We start from the raw sequence: 9,753 nt of genomic DNA on the forward strand, positions 1-9,753 counted from the left end.
AATATTTTCACTGTATATTGTCCCTTTGTCAAGTTCCTTTTCACCACTCCTTTCAATTTCTCTCTCATTCTTCTCCCTTCATCCATTTCCCTACACTCTCTTCTTTAATTTCCATGTACAGCCCTGTATGGCAGCACCCTCGGTCCAAGACACCATTGCACCCCTGGTACCGACCTCACTGACACCACGAGTACCTGATCTGTGCCCCCATCACCCTTGACCTCAACCCCCCGGCACCATCACAGCTGCTCTGAATATCCCACTGACACCTTTGCCCACTGATCAGAGCACTTGTTCAAAAACAACATTCAGACCTGTTGATGGATCTGTATTCTCATTTACATATGGAGTACCAGTCCATGTTCTGAACTTCTATTCATTCCGTTCTCCTGATCAGACCCAGTGCCCCCACTGTATGCGCAAGCTCTTCATCAAAACTCTAGTTAAACAAAGAGCATGGGTTTGTGTTGCATGAAAAAGAGACATGGCCTACGTCTTTAAGGGTGTGGCGCAAAAGAGTAAATTGCATTTCTGTGATTCTCATAGTGTGCCACCCATCCAGTATTTTGGTTCCTCTCTGAGCTTCATGTTCTTGCATCCAGCTGCAGAACTCAACAACTGACATGCACCCAAAAGCAGCTAGTACTACTGGTTTTGTTAGTGCTTCTTAGCTGTTTAAGGCAAATGAGTAAAACAATGATTTTGTTGTAAATAATTGATAAAAGAATAATACTGAAATCAAAAGACTGTGAATTAAACATTACTGAGGCCTGTGGTAGAGGTAGTGGGCTACAGAATGTCCAAATCACTCCAGTTATGTTCACTCTATGTAACACACTTATGCCCTTCGTGTGAAATTGGGTTATTGAGTGAGGTGGTGTCAGTCCTTCTCAAGCAACTGCCACAATCCTTGTCAGAGTGAACAGCAAACTTCACCAAATTAACTTATGCTTAACCTTCTGGTAGCTTGGCACAAAAGGAGTCAGGCCAAACTTAGAGGCAATGTGTAAAGTATTTATGAAGCACTCAAACAGAATTTAAGGGAAAGCGGAACCCTAGACAAATCCTACAACAGTTTAGGAAAAAACAAAGTAAAATGTAAGAAATTATTTGACAGTAAAATGACAAACACCAAACAGTAGAACCACAGTACGGATTGTTAAAGTTTAAAGTGATAATCAATCAATCAATCAAGGATTTATAGAGTGCACTAAATACCCGTTAGGGTCTCAAGGCGCTGGGGGGGAGCTACTGGTCGTAGAGCCATGTCTTGAGGCGTTTCTTGAACGTGAAGAGGTCTTGGGTCTGGCGAAGGTGGAGCGGTAGGGAGTTCCAGGTCTTGGCGGCTAGGTGAGAGAAGGATCTTCCTCCGGCGGTGGTGCGGCGGATGCGGGGGATGGAGGCGATGGTGAGGCTGGCAGAGCGAAGATTGCGGGTGGGGGTGTGGAAGGTGAGACTGTCGTTGAGGTAGGCTGGGCCTGTGTTGTGGAGGGCCTTGTGTGCGTGGATGAGGAGTTTGAAGGTGATCTTCTTTTACACTGGTAGCCAGTGAAGGTCTCTGAGGTGGGGGGAAATGTGGTCACAGCGTGGGATGTCCAGAATGAGGTAGGCGGATGCGTTCTGGATTCTTTGCAGCTTTGTTAGGAGTTTGGTTGTTATTCCTGCATATAGGGTGTTTCCGTAGTCCAATCGGCTGCTGACCAGGGCGTGGGGGACAGTTTTCCTGGTTTCGATGGGAATCCACTTGAAGATTTTGCGAGCATGCGGAGAGTGTTGTAGCAGGAAGAGGAGATGGCATTGACCTGCTGAGTCATGCTGAGTGTGGAGTCCAAAATGAAGCCTAGGTTGCGTGCATGGGTGGTGGGTGAGGATGCGGTTCCTAGGGAGGTGGGCCACCAGGAGTCATTCCAAGTTGAGGGGTTGGTGCCAAAGATGATCATTTCTGTCTTGTCTGTGTTTAACTTGAGGTGGCTTGATTCCATCCAGCTGACGATGGCGTGAAGTCGGTTGTGGAGGTTGTTCTTTGCAGTTGTAGGGTCTTTTGTGAGGGAGAGGATGAGCTGAGTGACGTCTGCATAGGAAACTATGTTGATGTGGTGAGTTTGTGCGATGTTGGTGAGGGGGGCCATGTAAACTTTGAAGAGTGTGGGGCTGAGCGAAGATCCTTGGGGAATGCCACAGATGATTCTGGAAGTTTCTGACAGGAACGGTGGGAGGCGGACTCTCTGGGTTCTGCCTGAGAGAAATGACGAGATCCAGTCGAGTGCCTTGTCACGGATTCCAGCGTTGTGTAGGCGTGTGTGGAGAGTGTGATGACATACCGTGTCGAAAGCTGCGGAGAGGTCCAGGAGGATGAGTGCTGCTGTTTCTCCTTCATCGAGCATGGTCCTAATGTCGTCTGTGGCAGCAATGAGTGCAGTCTCAGTGCTGTGGTTTCTGCGGAATCCTGATTGGGAGGTGTTGAGTACCTTGCTGTCTTCCAGGAACCGGAATAGTTGGCTGTTTACAATTTTTCCGATGGCCTTGGCTGGGAAGGGGAGGAGGGAGATTGGCCGGTAGTTCTTGGGGTCGTCTGGGTCTGCCTTTGGTTTCTTTAGCAGGGCGTTGATTTCTGCGTGCTTCCATCTTTCTGGGAAGGTGGCTGACTCGAAGGAGCTGTTGATGGTTTTGCAGAGGTGGGGGGCGATGATGATGTTTGCCTTATTGAAGATATGGTGTGGGCAGCGGTCCGATGGTGATCTGGAGTGGATGGAGGCCATGGTGGTGGCGGTGTCCTCTATGTTGACGGGGGACCAGGTGTAGATGAGGTGAGTGTTGCTTGGAGCGTTGGGTTCTTGGGTGTTTGTAGTCAGTTGGTGGGTCTGGGGTTTGAAGCTATTGTGGATTTCTTCTATCTTTCGACGGAAGTGGGTTGCCAGTGAGTTGCAGAACTCCTGTGATGTCAGGGGTTCGCTGGAGCTGGTCCTGGGGGTGGAGAGCTCATTGACGATGCCGAAGAGCTCTTTACTGTTGTGAGCGTTGGCGTTGATGCGGTTTTTGAAGTGGGTCCTTTTGGTGGTGCGGATCAGTTGGTGATGTTTGCGTAGGGCATCCTTGAAAGCAATGTGGTTGGAGTTGGTAGGGTCAAGGTGCCAGGTTTTTTCCATTCTGCGACATAGCTGTTTGGATTCCTGTAGTTCTGGGGTGAACCAGCTGGCCTTGATTCTGTGGGAGGTGTTTTTTTTTTTTTTGAGCGGTGAGAGGGTGTTGGCGCAATCTTCTATCCAGCAATGCAGGTTGGTGGTGGCTAAGTTAGGGTCCGGGGTCCCAGGAGGTGGGGCCCGGGCGAGAGTGGAGATCAGTTGATCCGTTGATATTTTGCTCCAGTTGCGTCGGGGGGGTTGTGTGCGGTGGTGGTGAGTGACTGGTTTTTGGTAGGAGAAGTGGATGCAGCGGTGGTCTGTCCAACTGAGTTCAGTGGTGTGGCTGAAAGAGACGTGGTTGCTGGCTGAGAAGATGGGGTTGAGTGTGTGGCCTGAGGAGTGGGTGGGTGTAGTGACGAGTTGCTTGAGGCCGAAGTTGGCGAGGTTGTCGATTAGGTTGGTAGTGTTGATATCGTTGTTATTTTCTAGGTGGAAGTTTAGGTCACCAAGGAGGATGTAGTCTGTTGAGGCGAGGGCTTGGGAGCTGATGGCGTCGGCGATGTCATCACAGAACTGCGGTCTGGGTCCAGGGGGTCTGTAGACGAGTGTTCCTCTGAGTGTGTTGTTGGCGTTGATGTGGATTTTGAAGTGGAGGTGCTTGGCAGAGATGTTGGTGTCGTGGGAGTTGATGGAGACTCTTATGGTGTTTTTGTGGACTATGGCGATTCCTCCTCCTGGTCTGTTGATTCGGTCTCTTCTGGTGATCTTGTAGTTTTCTGGTATGGCTATGGCTACGTCTTGTTCTGAGGCTGAATTCATCCAGGTTCGGTGAGGAATGCGACGTCTGGCGAGTATGTGGTCAGGAGGTCCCAGAGTTCAATTGCATGATTGTGGATGGAGCGGGTGTTAAGTAGGATGCATCTTATGCGGTTGTCTGTTTTGATTTGGAGTTTGGAGGGTAGGTTGCAGGTGAATTTGCAGGCTTTGCAGGAGAAGGGTCCTTTGGTGCGCATCGGTGTGGACTGGAAGCAGATGGAGGAGCATCCTGGATTAAGGGCGTGGAGTTCGTTGGCAGTGTAAAGGTGTTTGGTGGCACGGGAGGCGTGTTGGCCAGGGGGTCTGGCGCTGGGCGCGGTCTTGGCGCGGACGGGCGCAGACGGGCGCAGACGGGCTTGCCTTTGGTGTGCCTTCGGTGCACCAGACGCGTGTCCGCGCTGCGGCCGGCATAAGAGGGGAGGTGGGAGGGAGTGGCAACTGGGAGGAGGGATGGGAAACCTCCAATGGGAGTGCAGGGGGAGGGGTCAGAAGGAGTCAGGAGCGGGATGAGCTCCGAGGAGGAGGGATGGGGCAGGGCCTTCCGGGAGAGGAGAAGCCAATAAGCCCAGACAAGCCCAAACAAGCCCAAACAAGCCCAAACAAGCCCAAAACAATGGCAGCACTTACCGGAGCAGTGGTGAGGAGGAAGCGACCTGCCTGCAAGGATGCAGGGTCAGAGGTCGCTTCTAACCTTGCGCTGCGGCCGGCATAAGAGGGGAGGTGGGAGGGAGTGGCAGCTGGGAGGAGGGAGGAAAACCTCCAATGGGAGTGCAGAGGGTGGGGGCAGCAGGAGTCAGGAGAGGGATGAGCTCCGAGGAGGAGGGAGGGGGGTGGGGCCTTCCGGGAAAGGAGAAGCCAAGAAGCCCAGACAAGCCCAGACAAGCCCAAACAAGCCCAAAACAATGGCAGCACTTACCGGAGCAGTGGTGAGGAGGAAGCGACTTGCCTGCAATAGCTCAAAAAAGCACAAACCGCCAACAGTGGTGGTCCAGTTGCCCCAGACTGGGATAAAGTCATAAATTCAGACCGATCATGATGTATTGCAGGCCAGATACAGGGACCAGGTTAGTCCCTCAAAGAACTGTACCTTATGTTCCTGATGAGCAGTTTTGTGTTGCACTGCGTCAGTTCTGGTGAGGATCTGGAAGCTGTGTTTGGATTGGAGAGGGCTGCGAGAAGCAAGGAGGACGTTGTGGGAGGCTGTTGGCATGGAACAAAGAGCAGGCCCAAGGTTAAGGATGGGCAGGTTGGAGCTTTGTATTGGTCGTCCCCCATGAGTGATTGATTCTGGAATGTGAAGAGTCTGGCTGGAGGTACTTTGCTAGAATTGCAATGCGAGTGGAAAGTTCTAGAAGCAAACGAGCCAGTTCGGAGTTGCAAAGAGCTCCACTTGGGGGTCAGTAATGCTTTGCAGTTTTGTCCAGGGGATGGTTCAGGGTGGTGGGGAGCCATTTATGTCCCTGAGGCTCCGATAAGGAGGCCAGCAGACTAGCCCTTGGAGTCACTATGAGAGTTCAAGATGAAGTTGGAGGTCCAGTTCTTCCCAGGCAAGAGGGCAGCTAGAAGCAGGACAGCAGAGCAGCAGTTCCTTCAGAGCAGCAGTCTAGCAGAGTGGCAGCCCTTTCAGCAGCACAGCAGTCCTCCTTCCTGGAAGAGTATCCACAGGTTCAAAAATGTACTGAAACTTGGTTTCTGAGGTCCAGTATTTATACCCAGTTGTGCAAGTGAGGCAGAAGCTTCTAGAGGCTTCCCTTTGAAGTCCCAAGGCATCCTGCCTCCCTGGTCCTGGCTCCAAACCAAGTGTAAGTGGGGTTTTGCCCCGCAGCACCATCTCATCCTGCCTGTGATCCAGTGATGGCCCATCCAGGCCCACCTAAGCTCCCTATTGTGTGTGGCTGTCTATGTGGAATATACCACTACGACCGCCTGGACAATCTCCAGCCCGGCAGCTGCCATTGTGCCACCGGCGGAATCATGACCCTGCCTACCGCCATGGTTTTTGCGGCGTTCGTAACACCACGAAAACCATGGCGATAGGCCCTATTAATGACAGGGAATTCCTTCCCTGTCACTGATAGGAGGCCCCTTCCCCTTCAGCACTCCCCAGACACCCCATTCCCCCTTCATCCACGCTACCCCTCCATTCCAACCTCCCCCATACACACATACACACAGACACACACTCATCCACACAGATACACACGCATGCATACACGCATGCATTCATTCATTCACACACACATCAACACTTACACGCAGACACGCATTCACATTTCCATTCATACACACACTCACACACCTTCATACACACATTCACATACCTTCATACGCGCATTCACACACCTTCATACACGCACGCAAACAACACTAAACACACACTCACATTCACGCACATACTCACACATACATGCACACAACCCAACACACAACACCCCCATCCCCCTCCCGACTTTCCTGTATCCGGGGGGTCTTCCGGCAGGGGACGGGATGTAGCACTGCTACCGCCAGCATCGCCCGCCAGAAGAACACCTCCGGGCCATATTATTTGTCATAATACAGCTGGCGGCAGTCTACTGGCGTGGAGCTGCTGGTGGTAGTAGCGCCACCTTACCACCATCCGCCAGTTGGCCACAGCCGGATTTCCGCCTTTTTTGTGGCGGAAATCCAGCTGTGGTCATAATATGGCAGAGGGATGGTAGCCGCGGCGACGGTCTTTTGGTGGCCATCACCATGGCAGTAGGCGGTTTTTACCGCCATTGTCATAATGGGGGCCTAAATGTCTAAGGCAGGAAAATGCCAACTTTGTAAAAGTGGCATTTTCAAAACTGTAACTTAAAATCTGATTTCACCATAGGCCACAATGTTAAATTAATTTCGGAGACACAAAACATGAATGGGGTACCTGTTCCCATTTGGAAATTACACATAAAATAAAATAAAGTAACTCCAAGGTTATCCTATGGGAGAGACAGGCCTTGCAGTGGTGAAAAATGAATGTAAGAGTTTTTCACTACTAGGACTTGTAAAACTCAAAGGTACATGACCTGCCTTTCAAATACATTGTATCATTTCTCTGGGCTGTCCAGAGCCTGCCCTAGAATTGTCTTATATGTATTAAAACAAAGGTTTAGGCCTAGCAAGAGGTTGATTTTGCCAAGTCGACGTGGCAGTTAAACTGCACAAAAAGGCTGCAATAGAAAGTCTAAGTCATGTTGAAAGGAACACTGGGTGGTACTGGGTGTCACAATCAGTACAATCAGCACAATCAGTGCTGCAGGCCTTCTGGTAAGATGAACAGATGATGGACGGGAATGCTGGACAAATCTAATATTGACCCCTAGTCACACATCTGGGCTTAATCCATTGTCTTTGTGCTCACCACGTCACCCCTGTTTGGACCCAGCAATAACAAAATCACTCTTGACCCTTCGCCTCATGGGAACAGTCCAGCCCAAACTGCCAGGCCAGGATGTCCCTGGACCAAAAACAAGCATCCTAGGACTAGTTTCTGGGTATCACATCTCATCAATCAGGCTATCCATTGACACAATTAGCATGGGACCCATGTCTGAGCATACACTTCCCACGTAGGGTGACAAAAGCAAAAAGAACAGATGTTGGATGGAATGCTGAACAGCCCCAGTTACAGATCTGGGTCTCATCGATCATGTTTTTGTTGGCCAACCCACCCCAGTGTGGGCCCAGTTGTATGCAAATCAATCATGACCTTGCTCCCCATGCGAACTTCCAGTCCAGGTCCTTCCTGGATCAGAAACAAACATCCTGGGACTGGTTTCTACGTATCACCCTCATCAGGCAGTCTAGGTTTAATCCAGTGGCACATGGACAGAATGCTGAACAAATCAAACATTCACACTCATTCACAGATCTGGGTTTAATCCATTGCTGTTTTGCTCACCACACGACCCCATTATTTAATTTACAGGCCCTGGACACATGTAGTGCCACTTTTTCTTGGGGTTTACACCTAAACTAAATATGCCATTCGGGGATAAGCTTATATTACCATGTTTTAAGGCATGAGCACATGCACTTTAGTAATGGCTAGCGGTGGTAAAGTGCACAGAGTCCTAAGGCCAACAAAAACAAAGTCAGTAAAACAATATGAAAGCATAAAGTTTGGTGATGACCCTGCAGAAAGGGCAAGTCCAGCATGGTTCTTCTGAATCTTCCACAGGTCCAAAAGCGTACTGAAGACTGGGTCTGAGGGTCCAATTTCTACAGCTTGTGCCAGCTTTGAAGAGGAAGAAACTTCTGGGGTTTTCATCTACAGATGTGTCTGGAATTTCCTGCTTTCCAGCCCTGGTCTCAGGATGTCTGAAGTCAGAAATGTTTAGTATGATGTTCTTTGTGTGCTGAGACAGTGTCTTTATAGTGTAAGGGGGCTGTACATAGCTCTTTTCCATCCATCCTGCCGGAGGAGTCAATCCTGCAACCACCCAGTCTCCCTATTGTGTGGCTGTCTAGAAGGAATACAGAACTGCAACATAAAATCCAATGTTGCCATTGAAAAGTAATTTAAATTACAATTCTTTAGACACCATAAATGATTTTTCAACTTGTTCTCAAACAAAGGTTATCACCTAATAAATGTGAAAAGGTAGCATAATGTTTTAAAAACGATGCACCCTGCCCTGTTGGCTGTTTAGTGCCCACCTTAGGGGTGACTTATATGTATTAAGAAAGTAAGTTTTAGGCCTTAGCAAAAGAGTTATTTTGCCAGGTGGATTTGGCAGTTTAAAACTCCACAGAGGCTGCAGTGGCAGGCCTGAGATGTTTGAAAGGGCTACTTAAGTAAGTGGCACAATAAGTACTCTGTTACAATGTATGCCAATCCACTGTACCACATTCTCCAACACTGTACTCTACTGTACACCACTCTACTCTACAAAAACCAATGAGATGGTATGCCAGTCTACTCCCCTGTAGTCTACATCACTTACCAATACTTTACGACACCGCACAACACTCTACCATAAAACATGGCACTCTGATTTACGTCAGTTTACTCGACCGTACGCCACGCCACGCTACTCTACTGCACTCCAACCACTACAGTCTACAACACGCCACTCCACTCTGTGACACCTAACTATTGTCAACACCACCCCACTCCAGTGTACTCCACTCCACTATACTCTACTCTAATAGATTTTATCCCACTCTCTGCCACTGTACTATTCTCTGCTCAGGGGTGCTCCACTGTTTTACACTCTATGCCACAGTATGCAACTCTACTCTACAGCACTGTGCTACTCTCTCTGACACTCTATGACACTTTACTCCACTCTATGCCCCTCCGCTCTACACCACTGTTCTGCACTGTAAAACACCTAATGACACGCCACTCAACGTCTTTCTGTGATAGGCTTAAGTATATGATACGGCACTCCACACTATCACGCTCTCCCCCACTGTAATCTATGTGTCTCCACTTGGCCATACTCCATCCTATGACACTCAACTTCACCCTACTCCATGCTAAAGCACTATACTCAGCCCTATGACAGTCTACTTCACCCTTCCCCACTGTTTGACATGCCATTCTGCTGTACAGCTTGCTGCTCCCGTCTACAATATTTGACTCTACTATATGAGACACCATGCCACTACACTGTGTAACACTTTACTGCAAGGTTTGATGTGCTACTACACTCTATTATACTCCACTCAATTCCAATCTACAATACTCCAGTCAGTAGACTTTACAACACTGTCCTCCACTGTACTGAACGATACTCCACATTACAACTCGCCACTTGTGACACCGGACTCTACAATTTGAAAGACATTT

The sequence above is a fragment of the Pleurodeles waltl genome, chromosome 8 (genome assembly GCF_031143425.1).
Source record: "Pleurodeles waltl isolate 20211129_DDA chromosome 8, aPleWal1.hap1.20221129, whole genome shotgun sequence".
NCBI classification, from domain to species: domain Eukaryota; kingdom Metazoa; phylum Chordata; class Amphibia; order Caudata; family Salamandridae; genus Pleurodeles; species Pleurodeles waltl.